The sequence below is a fragment of the Macaca nemestrina genome, chromosome 4, assembly GCF_043159975.1.
Source record: "Macaca nemestrina isolate mMacNem1 chromosome 4, mMacNem.hap1, whole genome shotgun sequence".
Taxonomy (NCBI): domain Eukaryota; kingdom Metazoa; phylum Chordata; class Mammalia; order Primates; family Cercopithecidae; genus Macaca; species Macaca nemestrina.
The window spans coordinates 129,981,750-129,998,197 of NC_092128.1; the positions used below are offsets into that span (position 1 = coordinate 129,981,750).

The 16,448-nt window shown below is 44.7% G+C and overlaps 1 long non-coding RNA gene and 1 pseudogene across 1 annotated transcript; one reads left to right on the top strand and one right to left on the bottom strand.

The window, feature by feature from the left end:
* The first annotated feature begins 1,823 nt into the window (after positions 1-1,823).
* On the top strand, positions 1,824-11,762 carry LOC139362904 (uncharacterized). Its single transcript, XR_011622528.1, has 5 exons — positions 1,824-3,453; positions 3,646-3,727; positions 6,558-6,729; positions 10,413-10,498; positions 11,134-11,762. It is a non-coding gene; the product is annotated as an uncharacterized lncRNA (long non-coding RNA).
* LOC139362903 (mesoderm-specific transcript homolog protein pseudogene) lies at positions 7,981-9,437 on the bottom strand (annotated as a pseudogene).
* Positions 11,763-16,448: the final 4,686 nt, after the last annotated feature.

Here is a 16,448-nt window from a genome sequence, read left to right on the forward strand (position 1 = left end):
AAAAATAAGACGGTATTAATCACTCACTACACCAAGGAATGCTAAGGTATAAAAAGCTCACTATACAAATAATAACAACAAGAAGTGGTATTTCTCCAGCTCTTACCACAGTGATACTAGCCTTGCGTGTATGATATGATTTGCTCCCTACAGCAATCCTTTGCAGCTGATGTTACTGTTATCCCGTTTTAGAGATGAGGAAACCGAGGTTTAAGGAGGCAAGGGCACAGTGCTTGAAAGTAGCTGAATAGCAGTTGGGCACGGTGGCTCACGCCTGTAATCCCAGCACTTCAAGAGGCCGAGAAGAGAGGATCACTTGAGGCCAGGAGTTCCAGACCAGCCTGGGAAACATCTCTACGAAAAATAAATATTTACAAAATTATCTGGGCCTGGTGGCACACACCTACGTACCAGCTGCTCAGAGGCTGAGGCAGGAGGATCACTTGAGCCCAGGAGTTTGAGGCTTCAGTGAGCTATGATCACGCCATTGCCCACACTTCAGCCTGGGCAACACAGTGAGACCCTGTCTCCAAAAATAAAGAAAGTCGCTTATAGCAATTTGGGGTTAAGTGTAAAGGGTCATTTTTGCATCGTAAAGTTTGCTTTCCATTGTGACGTCCTTGAGTTCAAGGACTGTATCTCTACCTTCCCTCTCACCCAAACGTTGCCTCTAACATGAAGCTGCCCCTGCTGTGTTTCGTAAAAGTAGCCCAGGCTCTCCCAGCAATGCTCTTTCCCTTGCAGGTATTGTGACCTCTACACAAAGACATGAGGCAACCAGGAGCTACTGTTTGGTACTGGAGGATCTGTGGTCTTCACAGTGCGGGAATGTCATCCCGAGGGGACAGTAGGATCTATTGCTGTCAAACCTGAGGCCCTATTTTTTTTTTTTTAAATTCTTGCAAACTCAGGACTTTTCAGATATTTAGGGCTGATTAGAGATAGAGCACTACAATAGACAGCTTAAATTGCAGCAAGTGGGGAGAAGAGACAAAGAGAGGTACCACGCATAAAATAAAGTACATTGTCTCTTTTTGGGAAGAAAACACATACTTCTTGGTAAGCACAGCACAATAAAAGTTCTTGGAGAACAGAGAAGATCTTTGTCGGAAATTGTGTCTCATTTAGCAACATTGTTTCACTGTGTTCCTTTCAGAATGAAATTGATTCATGTTGTTTTTGTTTCAGGTTGCTTTTATTCTTTCCCTTCCTGGGAAATTTCTCTTCCATTAGGAGGCAAGCACTATTTCCTTTCACCTGTCATCACAAACCAGGACTTTTCTTCTGCAACGTGTTTATGCTCAGCTCTCACAGTCCAATTTAGTGATATATATATATATTCATTTTGCCAAGTAGTGATTCAGTTAACATGGACAATATTGATGTGAAAGGGGTTAAAAATATTTTAATGATTCCCTTCATTGGAAGTGGTGTGTGTCTGTGTGTGCATTGCATTACAAAAAACATAGTCATTTACTCACTCAGGAAGTATTTTTGCATTTTTTTCTAACTTCATTGTGCTGCTGAGGACATGAAGTATTTGCTAGGAGGCAGTCATTGCACTGGGCGTAGCTCTAAATGAAAGGCAACACAAAAAGTAGTTAATTATGGTGGGAATGTTGAAGAGCAAAACTGTATGATAAGAGATACCCCAAGGGCAACTTTAGAGGCTCTGTTCACTGCACCGGGAGAAAGAAGGAGAGGATTCATGATGAAAATTCATAATTCATTTTGACTTTTATCAGAAAGCTTTTTGACAAAAGAGACTGAAGTAACACAAATATCTTCTCGGACGCACTGTGTCTGCCAGGTAATAACCACTTTATTTCATTGTCTCTGTTCCGCTTCAAGCAGCCTTAGTAGCAAGGTGCAGTGGCTCATACCAGTAATCCCAGCACTTTGGGAGGCCAAATTGGGAGGATCACTTGAGGCCAGCAGTTTGAGACCAGCCTGGGCAACATAGCAAAACCCCATCTCTACAAAAGATTTAAAAAAAAAAATAGCCAGGTGTGGTGGTGCACACCTGTAGCCACAGCTACTCAGGAGGCTAAGGCAGGAGAATCCTTGGAGCCCCGAAGTTTCAGGCTGTGGTAAGCCATGATTGCACCATTATACTTCAGCCTGTGTGACAGAGTAAAACCCTGTCTCAAAAAAAAAAAAAAAAAAAAAAAAAGCAGACTGATTAAGGGACCTAAGTTTATAGCAATTGAGCACCTAAATTTACAATTGAGCAGCTTTCAGAAAGTTGTATAGCTCAAGGACTGGTCCAGTGGCTCAGACATGTAATCCCAGTACTTTAGGAGGCCAAGCCAGGCAGATCACCTGAGGTCAGGAGCTCAAGACCAGCGGCCAACATTGTGAAACCCTGTCTCTACCAAAAATACAAAAAACAGCTGGGCATTGTGGTGGGCACCTGTAACCCCAGCTACTTGGGAGGTAGAGGCAGGAGAATCACTTGAACTCAGGAGGCGGAGGTTGCAGTGAGTCCAGATCGTGCCATTGCACTTCAGCCGAGGTGACAGAGTGAGACTCCATCTCAAAAAAGTAAAAAAAAAAAAAAAAAAAAAAAGAGTCCTTTCAGCACTGAATGCTTTTGGTTCTAAGTCATTTGACTACATATACAAGGGTTTATTTCTGGACTTGATTCTATTCCACTGGTCTGTGTGTCTGTCTTCTTGCCCTATCGGTTGATTTACAGCACTAGAAGGTTAGTTCCATGAGGGCAGGTGGCTTGCCTGGCTTTCCACAGCCCCACCTCTGGCACAGAGGGGCTCACTGAATTTCCAGTAGCTGACCAGCTGTGATAGTTTCTAGCTTTCCCTTGCACAGCCCAGATGGACTTCCCCGTCTGTCTCCAGCTTGTCCTGTGTTGGGCATACCACCTGTCCTGGGCAGTCTGTCATGCTCTTTTTCCTTAGACTTCAGAGGGGTCCTGCCTTCCCTCCAAACTCATCTCAGTGTCTGCTGGATTATTTGACCTAGCTCCATCCTCCTTCTGTTCATAAGTGGTGCTTGTGCATCCAGCATTTGCCATTTGCTCACCCTTCTTCCAGGCATCCTCCCTGCACCTATGTTCCTGTCCTCCTCAGACCTGTGTCCACCAGACTCTCATGGACCCCCACCTGCTTTCTGGGATTTTCCTGCTTCACTTGAGTCCTGGCATCTCAGGGGCATGTGGAAGGCTAAGCCTCAGGCTCTGTTCCAGCCTTGTTTAAGTCACATCAAAAGGTGATCCTGTTTTTTTTGGTTTTGATTTTGTTTCCATTCTTATAAATAAGGCCTCCGTAATGGCAGGAGGAAATCCAGAGGGCAGGAACACAGCATTACATCATCACATTACCTACAGGGATGCATTTTCAAGGCCAGCAAACTCAATTAGCTTGTTGGTAATAGCGGATCCAGTACCAGGACGCGTACAGCAGAGTTCATCATGCTGAAGGACACAAAAGACAGGTGAGAGTGTGGTCCACCATGCAGATCTGCCAGCAAACTAGCCCAGAGAGACAGCTCCAAATGTGATTTCCTTTCAATAATCTTGGGCTGTTATAATCTTGAGAAATAGAATGCTATTTGTTAGCTTCATCCTTGTTATTTGTTTCATCACCCATCCTTGAGCAACTTTTCTTTTCTTCTGCAAATTTCCAGCTATTGCGCCGGACCCTTGTTGACTCCAGTAGAGATGGCACCATGTCCCAGAAGCCAAAGAGAAGACCCGGAGCCAGTGAAGGTGACATAATGTCAGTGGCAGGAGGAAGACAAATTCCTAGGCAGCCAGAGGCAGGTCCCTGGTGAAGTCTGACCTTCAAACCAAAGACAGCTCAAAGCCTGAAAACATAGCTATTACAGCCCAGGGCTAGAGTGAGAACTTCCTCTATGCCTTTTTAGACAATCAAATGATGCTTTTTCCAGGCCCACCCAAGAATCAATCAGCACGCACTCCCCCATTCTGAGCCCATAAAACCCCAGACTCAGCCACACACTGGGACTACCTGCCTTGGGGAAGGGGCTACACTTCAGGTTCCCCTCTCATGTTGAGAGCTGTTATGTTGCTCCATAAAACTCTTCTCCACCTTGCTCTCTCCGGTTGTCCACATAACCTTATTCTTGGTCATGGGACAAGAACCCAGAGCTTGCTAAATGGCAGGAGCGAAAAGGGCTGTAGCAAGTTCCTGGCTGGCCAGCCAAGAAGTGGGTGGTGACACACTCATTTGCTGGACTACAAGGGAAGAGCGGTAAACCTTCTGGGGGCCCAGGTCTTGGGACTCCCTGATCCAGAGCTGTGACATGGTGTAACATGCACTTAGGCCTCTGTGGTTGGTGGTGTCTCTGAATTTTCAGGCACCAACATATTCCCCTTATCCAGATGCCAGCACCCAAGGCGGAAGCCACTTGAGGCACATCTGGTCCAGCCACAGCCTTGTACAGAGCTTATGCCTGGTGCCTGGAGCTGCCCACCCCACCTTAGCAGGCGGTGCACTTGACTACGCCATGGCTGTGCCCCATGCTTACTCGCTCACACACCCCTCGCCACTCTGCACCTGGCTCACTCACAGCGAGTGTGGGATCTGGGCCGGTAGTGAGAGCCGAGCACAGCCAGCTCAGCACAGCCTGCTGGGCTGAGTGGGCAGAGCCAACCCAGCGGTCATAAGCAAAGCTCAGGCAGAGGTGCTGCCAGCCACAGAGGTTTCCAGCTGGCGAAGCGGCACCCAAAGAGTCCTGTGACAAAAGGGTTTATTGAGGACTTACAAATGGTGCAGTCCAGGAGTGGCAGGCTGGACAGGAGACTCCCTACCTTTTACAAAAATGTATGCAGGTTATAACGTTTTTTCACTTGGCAACCCCCACCTAGCAACCTGTATGTAACCCAAAACAAAGGGCCTTGAGCCCCTGTAGAGCCTACATTTCAAGGGGATGGGCCAGGGCTTCTGAAGTCCTTCACAGATAAGGAGTGAATCTTCAGGTTGGCCACTTCTGGATTCCTTAGCTTGGAACTTTGAACACACATTTCCTTAGACCATAGCATTATTTTCAGGCTTAAGTTATTGCTATCAAGTATGTCTTCCATACACCAGCATTGAGACCTAGAGAGGTTAGAACACTTACCTACATACATTTAGCAAGTGGCCTTTTCTCAGTCACTGTTTAGTCATTGTTCAGCGTGTCAGATCATCAGCTGCGCTAATGTTTTGGGTAAGTTAGAGCAGGCAGAAAATCTCTGTTGAGAATCAATAGGGAAGAAGGACAGTCAGGGTTACGAAGAAGTCAGAATAACTTACTATTTTAACCACAGTATCCTGAGAGCAGGGAATGTTTTAGTTCAACGGTTCTTAGTTTTTATTTATATATCTATTTATTTTTTGAGACAGCGTCTAGCTCTGTCACACAGGCTGGAGTGCGATGGTACAATCTCGGCTCACTGCAACCTCTGTCTCCCGAGTTCAAATGATTCTCCTGCCTCAGCCTCCCGAGTAGCTGGGATTGCAGGCACATGCCAGCACGCCCGGCTAATTTTTGTATTTTTAATAGACACGGGGTTTCACCATGTTGGTCAGGTTGGTCTCGAACTCCTGACCTCGTGATCTGCAGCCTCCCAAAGTGCTGGGATTACAGGCATGAGCCACCATGCCCGGTCAGTTCAACAGTTCTTAGAATTAAACTTGTCCGACCTTGTAATTTTACAGATGAGAAAACAAAGAACCATAGAAAGTTAAATTATGTCTGCCAGGCGGCCATGGCTCATTAGCACATGTGCAGAGTGACTATAAATAACCCACAGTCCACTTACGGAAAAGCTGGTCTTGCAGTCTCTTCAGAGTGTGCTTTATCACTCAGAGATGAGGTGGATTTCAAAGCAGTACACAGTGGGCCTTCAGGTGCTGTCAATCTTGTGTTGATGGGGTATTTGCTTTTGTCTGTAAACTAAACAAGCCCTTCAGAACCTCAGTTAGCTTTCTATTTTCAATAAGGAGTTCCTTGTTCATAGTGCTAACAGAAGTGTTAGTTATGCTGCTAAACATGAAAACTGTCAAACTAGAGGCATTCAAATTCTTTTGCAGGAAGGTTACGTGAACCTGAAAATGTGAGACAGGTCTTAGTTAATTGAGAAAGTTGATTTTGCCAGTGTTGAGAGTGCACACCCGTGACCCAGCCTCAGGAGGTCCCGACGACATGTGCCCAAGGTGGTCAGGGTACAGCTTGATTTCACACATTTTAGGGAGACATGAGGCATCAATCAATATGTGTAAGATGTACATTAGTTCAGTCCAGAAAGGTGGGATGGCTGGAGGCAAAAACCAGGCGACTCGGGTCATAGGTAGGTAAGAGACAAATGGTTGGTTTTTTTTGAGTTCCTGATGAGCCTTTGTTTCAAATGAGGCAATCAGATATGCTTCTATCTCAGTGAGCAGAGGACTGACTTTGGACAGAATGGGAGGCAGGTTTGCCCTAAGCAGTTTCCAGCTTGACTTTTCCCTTTAGCTTAATGATTTGGGGCCCCCAGATTTATTTTCCTTTCACAGTTACATCATACTTCTCTCAAAGCAACCTCTGTTTTCCAGGCCTCTTTAGCCTTAGATGCATTTTTCATCTCCTCCCTTTTCTGGAACAAGAAGAGGAATCCTGTGTACAGAGGCCCTTATATCTTGGATACCAACAATCCCTGCTTCTATGCAGAACGCACTTAGAAAGCATGTGGATTCTGGCATATGTTCTACATGGCTCATTAATCATGTATGTTCTCTTTTTTTTGGTCACAATTCATTTTTATTAATAGAAAATAAACACTTATTCCAGTTTCAAAGCTGTTATACTTCAAGTTGCTAATTTTAAAAAAATGAATTTTAAGGCCGGGCACGGTGGCTCAAGCCTGTAATCCCAGCACTTTGGGAGGCTGAGACGGGCGGATCACGAGGTCAGGAGATCGAGACCATCCTGGTGAACACGGTGAAACCCCGTCTCTACTAAAAAAATACAAAAAATTAGCCGGGCGAGGTGGCGGGTGCCTGTAGTCCCAGCTACTCGGGAAGCTGAGGCAGGAGAATGGCGTAAACCCGGAAGGCAGAGCTTGCAGTGAGCTGAGATCCGGCCACTGCATTCCAGCCTGGGCAACAGAGTGAGACTCCGTCTCCAAAAAAAAAATAATAAAAATAATAATAAAAAATAAAAAATAATAATAAAAATAAAAATAAAAAATGAATTTTAAATAATCACTTAATCCTGCTTTGACTAAGACAATGAAATATGGCTTAAAAAAAAAAGCGTTCAGCACCATTTGCTCATAGGTCTTTCAGAGTTTGTTCTTAAAGTTTCTGGAACTTTCCTGTCTGTAAAGTATAGGAATTACTGAGCTCCATTGGAAAGCCTCTCTGGGACAGGCAATGGGGAGTTAAGCAGTCATCATAAAGGAATCAGTGTACATTCAGCATGGTGACTTGGACTACACAACAATCCCTTCCCCTCTATAGTAGCTCAAGAGAAACATGCTTCTAAGCTCTGAGGTATGAGGAGTCTCAGACTGTTATTTGCTGTTAGAATTGGTCTTCCCAGCTAATAACAGTAAATATCTGGCACAGATGCTATTGGTCCTTAATGTCCTGTGATTTTAGGAAGTAGTTTGGATTTAGTTCAATTTATTCAGAAATCAAACATGTTTAATTAGCTTCGCTACTCTAGCAGAGTAAGGGTATGCTGGTTTACTGTCTTTATAAAATATATATAATGTATAGGTAAATCATAGTCTTAAATCAAATACCTAGAATACTATATTATTTAAACCAATATCTATTTTAACAAAATGTTTATAACTAAAAACAGCTGATGAAACTAAATCCAAAGGTATGACAAAGAGGACTCAGCTCTGTGTTGCTTAAAGAACTTTTAAAAGGCATGTGCCCATAAAGTCACTCAAGGAGACTCCTCCTTACTATAGAATTCCTGTTGGTGCTGGGCCAGAAATGAGCACTTCTAAATATTTCAGAGAAATCCAAAGTGTTAAAAAGTATTTTATGCAAAAGAACGTCTTTCTGCATCAGTGAATAGTAATGCTCATCAGAATTTCCTAATAACACAAAAACAAAGCCAAGATACATTTGATCAGATGTCAAAGTAATGGGAGGTGGACTATTATGTCAACCTTAGTCAGAGCTCCTGCTGGCTTCTTCCAATACACTGTTCACCAATTTGAGTAGTGGACTTTGTGAGAGAATAATGTTTGATGGCCAGGACCTCTCTTGGGCATTTCTTCCTAAGTGGAATACACAACAGATAAGGGAGTAGGGGAGGTAATACAGGGAAGCTACTCTTTCCAGCTCAGAAGGAGTTGATGAAGCCCATATATGCATTCAAGAAGCCCATGGGATCCTCTAGCTGTGGATAGTGGCTAATGTGGTCATCCAGAATCGACACTGTGGACCACATTAGCATTTTCCTGTACAGCTCCAAAAACTCTGGATAGGAATTTACAGGATCCAATGGCCCATAGATAAAATGAATGGGGATAGTTACAGAGGCAAGAGCTCCCACCCAGTGCCTTCTGAACTTCTTCCGCTGATTGATGTACTGTAAGAGACTGTCAATGACTAAGTTCCCGTCATTGTTGCGGATCCCTGCCCACATGTCCCACAGCTCACTCTCAGAGGGCCGAGTATACGGCCCAAAGACTGGGGTGAGACCTCGAGAGAACACGAAGAAGTTCATCAGTTGTGTGAGGATGGGTGACAGCACACCTCCGTCTTTGAGTAGCTTTTGGAGAAGGAGTGGACGGTGAGTCTCAGGAAAGATACCTCCATTTGACAGACAGAGACTCTTTATGGTAAGCCGACCAGATCGATTCTGCTTGTACCTGTAGAGAAGCTCCTGAGCAACCGTACCTCCATAGTCATGAGAAAGAAGGTTGATCCTGCGGTTCTGGAGCCCCAGATGCCGCAAAAGTGCTTCCACGATGCTGGCCTGCTCAAATATGGAATAGTGATGTGGTCTCGGTTTGTCACTGAAGCCAAAGCCTAAGAAATCAAGGGCAATCACCCGATGAAACCTCAAGGTCAGACCTTCCCAAATCTTGTACCAATCGTAGCTGGATGTTGGAAAACCGTGTAAAAGCACAACTATCTCTGGACTTCCAACCACACCCACAGAGTCTTGGTAGAAGATACACAGTCCCTTGTAAGTGAAAAACTTACCTGAAGACTTCCATGAGTGAAGGGCAGGGGAGAGCTGAGGGGGTGGGATGTGCAGGTACACAGCAAGCAGGGGCACAGCCAACAGCCCCACCTGGACCCACCACTCCCTCATCCTGCCCCCCAGGACTGGTGTGGCCCAGGCACACGAGCCACACCCACCAAGGAGCGCTAGTTCCAGTCCTGAAGCGGGCTGCGAGGGTGCACGGGGAGATCACTCCTTCCTCCCCGCCTCTTACCTGATTCAGGTAAGACCTGGGCTACAGGACTCCATGTTTGGGAGAACCCATTGCCTGCATTTTCTCAAGAAGGATTCTAAAGAGCTTCAATTTGCTGGGAAGCTTTCTCCTCAGGTGGACTAGCAAGTGCAGAATCTTGCAGTTCTTTCATCTATTTATAGCTCAGAGAAGCCACCCAGATGCGGATGTGTGATTCCAAAGCAGAAATCACTCAAATTCATGAAGATTCTCCCTCTGCCCTTATAATGGAGGCATATCGTTAAAAGCACTTTGTTGAAGCTATGCTAAAGTGTTGGACATTTCAGTGGATAAACAAAACAATATAAACAGTCAAGATGGTTTTCTAGTTACGGGACTTGGAATACTCTACTTGAATTTAGCAGGGTTTAGGTATATGTGGATGTTGTCACTTCCTTCCTCCTCCCTCACTTCCTTCCTCATTTTCTCTGTCTGTATCTCTGTAATGAGGCCATGCATGTTACTGGGAAATATAGTAGATTTGGAGACAGGCGTGGGTTCCCATCCAAGGTCCAGCACTCACAATTGAGTGACCCCATACACATTATGTGAGTGTTCTAGCTCTTAGTAACTGAAGGATAACAACAAAGTAGAGAAAAATTATATAAGATTATATATAAATGGATTAAATTTTATATAAATTGTATAAGATTATATATAAATGGATGGATGGATGGCTAGATCGATGGATAAATGGATGGATAAATGGATGGATAGATAAATGGATGGATGGATGGATGGATAGATGGATGAATGAATAAATCGATGAATGAATAGGTAGCTTGATGGATAGTTGGATGGATGAATGGATAAATGGATGGATGAATGGATAGATGATATACAGATACGTAGATGGATAAATGGATGGATGGATGGATGGATGGATGGATAGATAGATGATACATAGATGAATAGAGTCTGCAAGACAATGCATAATAGGTCAAAGACTTTTTTCATTCTTTTTTTGTTTTTTCTTTTTTAGTGATGAAGTCTCACTTTGTCACCCAAGCTGGAGTGCACTGGTGTGATCATAGTTCATTGCAGCCTGGAACTCTTGGGCTCAAGCAGGTATTTGTCATCATGCTTAGATTTAAAAAAAAAAATTTTTGTAGAGACAGCGTCTTGCCATGCTGCCCAGGCTGGTCTCAAACTTCTGGCCTCCAGTGATCCTCACGCTTTGGTCTCTCAAAGTGCTAGGATTACAGAATGAGCCACTATTCTTTATTCAGTAAAAGTCTGTTTCACTGAGCACATTCTTTGGCCATCCCACTTGTAAATGCTAAGGATATAACACTGAATAAAACCGACAAACCCTGCAGTTGTAGAACTGATATTCTAGTGAAGGAGCCAAACATGAATCATAATATATAGAAGGCAACACCCGCCATAGAAGGAAATAAGGCAGGGAAGTAGGGCAAGAAATGTGACTGGGGTAGAGGTGTTTCAGATTTTAAATGGGTCATCAGGGAAGAACCTATGCAGAGGATGGCATTTGAATAGAGACCTTGAGTGGTGCTGGAGGCTGCAGCAGAGGTCCAGGGAAGAAGTATCACTATTGAAGTAGGCCCTGCCAGAGGCCTACTGCAATACACTGCAATAATTTCCATGTAAAGAGAAGCTGTTCTGCCTTCTTGTGAATGGGATGAAGTTACAAAGCAGGTGCAGTTCTTTATACCAATCCTTTTCCCACTTATCTTCCTCAGATGTTGGAGCACAGGGGATGAGTTGACCCAGCTGCTGTGCTCAGAAATCTACCAATCACCGTGTTTCCATGGAAGCCAAGCTTTCCTGACTGCTCCCAGGCAGTGATTGAGCATGGCAGGATTCTCAGGCAAGCCCACTCCTGGGAAATGCACCACTCCTGTCATGGGCTCCCCATTAGCTTTGCAGAAGCTTCTGCAGAACCTCGTGTGAAGTCTTGCCCTGCACTGTGTTCCCATCTTTCCCTTCTCCACTGGTGCTAGACATGCACTGAGGTCTGATGACTCTCCTGGACTTTGCTGGCTCCCTTCCCATTTTCTCTTGCAGAACTTTCCCTAATAAATTACTTACACTCTTGTTAGAGTTTTCTCAAATAAATCCAGACTTAGCATCTGCTTGGAATACCAGGATTGACACAGGCACCATTGAGGAACTGTAGGTGCCCAGCTAATGGCCAGCACTAACTGTTGGACCTTTGAGTAAGGCCAGCTTGGACCTTCTTGTGCAATTGATATGCCCATAAATTACAGTCATGTGAGATATTGAAGCCCTTGTGAATATTGGTAGGAATGTAACACAGTACAGCCATTGTGGAAAACAGTGTGGTGGTTCCTCGAAACATTAGAAGTACAATTGGCCAGGCACAGTGGCTCATGCCTGTAATCCCAGCATTTTGAGAGGCTGAGGCGGGCGGATCACCTGAGGTCAGGAGTTCAAGACCAGCCTGGCCAACATGGTGAAACCCTGTCTCTACTAAAAAATACAAAAATTAGCTGGGCGTAATGGCAGGTGCCTGTGATCCCAGCTACTCGGGAGGCTGAGGCAGGAGAATTGCTTGAACCTGGGAGACGGAGGTTGCAGTGAGCTGAGATCATGCCACTGCACTCCAACCTGGGACACAGAGAGAGACTCCATCAAAAAAAAAAAAAAAAAAGAAAAAAAATCACCATATGATGCAGCAATTCTACTTCTGGTTATATACCCAAAAAAATTGAAAGCAGGGACTCAGAGATCCTTGTGCAGCCACATTCAGAGTGGAATTATTTACAATGGCTAATACACGGAAACAACCCAAGTGTCCATTGCACATGAATGAATAAACACAATGTTCATTTAACACAATGAAATACCATTCAGCTTTAAAAATAAGGAAAATTCTGACACATGCTATATATAACCTGGATGAAACTTAAGGACATCATGCTAAGTGAAATAAGCCAGCCCCTAAAAGGCAAATACTGTATAATTCCATTTATATGAGGTACTTAGAGTAGTCGCAATCATATAGACAGAGAGTTGATTGGCAATTTCCAGGGACAGGGAAGACAGGAAAATGGGGAATTCTTGTTTAATGTATATAAAATTTAAGTTTCTAAAGATGAAAAGAATTATGGAAGTGGGCGGTAATAAAGGTTGTACATTATAAGTGTATTTAATGCTACCAAAATGTACACTTAAGAACGGGTGAGTTAGTCTGTTTTGCCATGCTGTAAAGGAATACCTGAGGCTGGTAACTTACAAAGAAAAGAGGCTCACACCTGTAATCCCAGTGCTTTGGGAGACTGGGGCTGGAGGATTGCTTGAGCTCATGAGTTTGAGACCAGCCTGGCAACATGGTGAAACCCTGTCTTTTCAAAAAAGACAAATATTAGCCAAGTGTGATGGTGCATGCCTATAGTCCCAGCTACCTGGGAGGCTGAGGTGGGAGGATGGCTTGAACCTGGGAGTTTGAGGCTGCAGTGAGCTATAATCACACCACTGCAGCACTCTAGCATGGGTGATAGAGCCAGGTCTTGTCTTCAAAAAAAAAAAAAAAAAAAAAAAAAAAGAGGTTTATTTGGCTCAAGGTTCTACAGGTTGTACATGCAGATTTTACATGCATGACACTAGCATCTGCTAGGCTTCTGGTGAGGCCTCAGGAAACTTACTCATGGTAGAAGGTGAAAAGAGAACAGGCAGGCACATCACATGGAGAGAGACGGAGAGAGAGGGAGGAAGAGAGAGAGAAAGAGAGAGAGAGAAGGAGGTGCCAGCTCCTTGAAACACCCAGCTCTTGTGTGAACTAACAGAATGAGAACTCTCTCATCACCATGCGGAGGGCACCAAGTCATTCACAAAGGATCCACCCACATGACCCAAACACCTCCTGCCAGACCTCACTTCCAACAATGGAGATCACATTTCACCATGAAATTGGAGGAGACACACATCCAAATCCTATTAGATGGTAAATTTTATATTTTATTTTAGCACAATTTTAAAAAAGAAAAAATAATTATAGCCAGATGAAAGAGCCCAGGAAAAATCAGTAAAGTAAACTTGCACCCAATGCATAGAAGTGTAATTGTTTTAAAGCACTAATGTTTGGGTGGCTTGTTACATAGCAAAGGCTAGGGACACAACACCAGAGGAAGACTTGGAGGATCCAGGAAAAAAGGAATAAACTAGCAGCTGAGGCAGACGTTGCAGTGAACTGAGAGTGCATTCCAGTCTGAGAGACAGAGGAAGACTCACTACAAAAATAATAATAATAATAATAATCGAACTCATGGTTCTGCAGGCTGGCTCAGGTATAAAGGGAAGATATGACCAACCCAGCACGTGCTGAGGATCGCTGCCTGGGTTCTGAGCTGAGCAAGCATTCCTGCGCCAGACTGTCTTTCCATAACCTTCTCCTGTCGACCTGATTGTTTAGTATAGTGTCATCCTATGCCTGCGTTCACACTTTGATTTAGGCCTCAGTATGTCCCACCATTGGATCCTGTTCTTGCCTCTAACTGGGCCATTTAATGTCCACCCATTCCTGCCTTACCAATGTATATTAAGACTTGGGCTTTTTAATTAAATATTCAGCTGGGCACAGTGGCTCACACCTGTAATCCCAACACTTCGGGAGGCCTAGGCAGGAGGATTGCCTGAGGCCAGGAGTTTAAGACCAGCTGGGGCAACATAGTAAGATCCCCAGGTCTACAAAAAATAAAAATACTAGCTGGGTGTGGTGGTGCATGCCTGTATTCACAGTTACGTGGGAGGGTGAGGCTGGAGGATGGCTTGAGCCCAGGAATTCCAGGCTGTAGTGAGCCAGCAGTGAGCCATGCAGCCTGGAACTCCTGGGCTCAAACCATCCTCCAGCCTCACTCAGCCTCCCAGGTAGCACTTGTACCACTGTGCACCAGCCTGGGCGACAGAGGAAGGCCCTGTCTCAAAAAATAAAATAAAATAAAATAAAATAAAATAAAATAAAATAAAATAAAATAAAATAAAATAAAAATATTAAGTGTTCACCCTCCTGCAACATCTTTTGCTGTTCCCTGCTGATCTCCTAAATCTGACCTGGCTCACCACCTCCTCATTCTGGTCCTAGGTTTCACCTTCTTACTCTACCCCTATCAGGTGCCCCAGCAAACCTGGCATCAAGAAATTGTCATCACAGCTGAACCTTGGGGCTGGAACCCAGCCTCGGTTGTCTTTCATTGTTTCCTCCCTCTTCTTCTTCTTTTTTTTTTTTTTTTTTTTCAGATGAAGTTTTTGCTCTGTTGCCCAGGCTGGAATGCAATGGCATTATCTCAGCTCACTGCAACCTCCCCACCTCCTGGGTTCAAGCAATTCTCATGCCTCAGCCTCCTAAGTAGCTGGGATCACAGGCACCTGCCACCACGTCCCCCTAATTTTTTTTGTATTTTCAGTAGAGACAAGGTTTCACCATGTTGGCCAGGCTGCGCTCGAACTCTTGACCTCAGTTGATCCACCCACCTCGGCCTCCCACAGTGCTAGGATTACAGACATGAGCCACTTTGCCCAGTCCTGAAGGCTGTCTTCTAAGGCCCTCCTGAATCCCCCACTGTTGGTTCCTGTGTTCTCACGGCTAACCTGCTTTCCAGCACATCAAGATGTCACTTACTGAGAATTTCAGCTTCTGCCAGTCAGTGCCAGGCAGCCTGATGCAGGCACCTCTCTCCGCCTGACCCTACAGAAGGGCAGCACTTCCAACACCAGTGGCTGCTTCCTCCAAAGGGTTACTCAGGACTTTCCTGGCAAGGGCGGATGATTATGCCTGTCACAAAATTTATTGCGAATCCTTGATGGAAGGCTTGCACCTGAAACTGTTGTCAAGTAGCAAGAATGCACTTGATTCATGGAGAGAGGCATTTTTTATTTAGGAAAAAAAGTAAATCCCTTTTCTGCACTCCAGTAAATGAAAAAATCCATACTATTAAATAGCACTAAGAAAAACTAGCTCTTAGAGGACTAACGAATACTTTCAAATCATGGTGAAACAAAGGCGTACAGAGGGCAATATCACCAATATAAGATACTCTTTTTTTTTGATGCTCTGTCATTCAGGCTGGAGTGCAGTGGTACGATGATAGCTCACTGCAGCCTCCAACTCCTGAGCTCAAGCATTCCTCCTGTATTAGCCTCCTGAGTAGCTGGGATTACAGGTGCACACCACCACGCCTGGCTATTTTTTGAATTTTTTGTAGCGACAGGATTTTGCCACGTTGGCTAGGCTGGTCTTGAACTCCTGACCTCAAGTGATCTGCCTATCTTGGCCTCCCAAAGTGCTGGGATTACAGGCATGAGCCACTGCGCCTAGCCCATAACACTTTTTGATCCTAAAAATCCTAAAAACACTGTAGGCACAAGCCACCAAGCTTAGCTAAATTTTTGTTTGTTTGTTTTATAGTAGAGACAGGTTTTCACTATGTTGGCCAGGCTGGTCTCGAACTTCTGACCTTAAGTGATCTGCCTACCTCAGCCTCCCAAAGTGCTAGGATTACATGCATGAGCCACTGTGCCTGGCCCCTAGAGATTCTAAGTAACGGGAAAGCTATTACTGCTTGCCTTGATGCATATCACTATATCACTTTTTTTTTTTTTTTTTTTTTTTGGTCACTCTGTCACCCAGGCTGGAGTGCAGTGGTGCAATCTTGGCTCACTGCAACCTCCACCTCTTGTGTTGAAATGATTCTCCTGCCTCAGCCTCCTGAGTAGCTGGGATTACAGGTGTGGATCCCAGTCCAGCTAATTTTTGTATTTTTGGTTCGCCATGTTGGCCAGGCTGGTCTCAAACTCTGGACCTCGGGTGATCCGCCTGCCTTGGCCTCTAAAGTGCTGGGATTACAGGCGTGAGCCACTGCACCCGGCCAAACTTGCCTAGTGCTCTTTAAGGAAGGTCTGTTATCTGTCAGAAGTTTTATGCTGTGACTGCTGCTTCAGCAGTGCGGTGGGGGCAGGAGGCATTTGAATTCTCCATGAGCAGTCACTGACATGGAAATTCATATATCATTGCAGGTGAGCTAGACAACCACACATG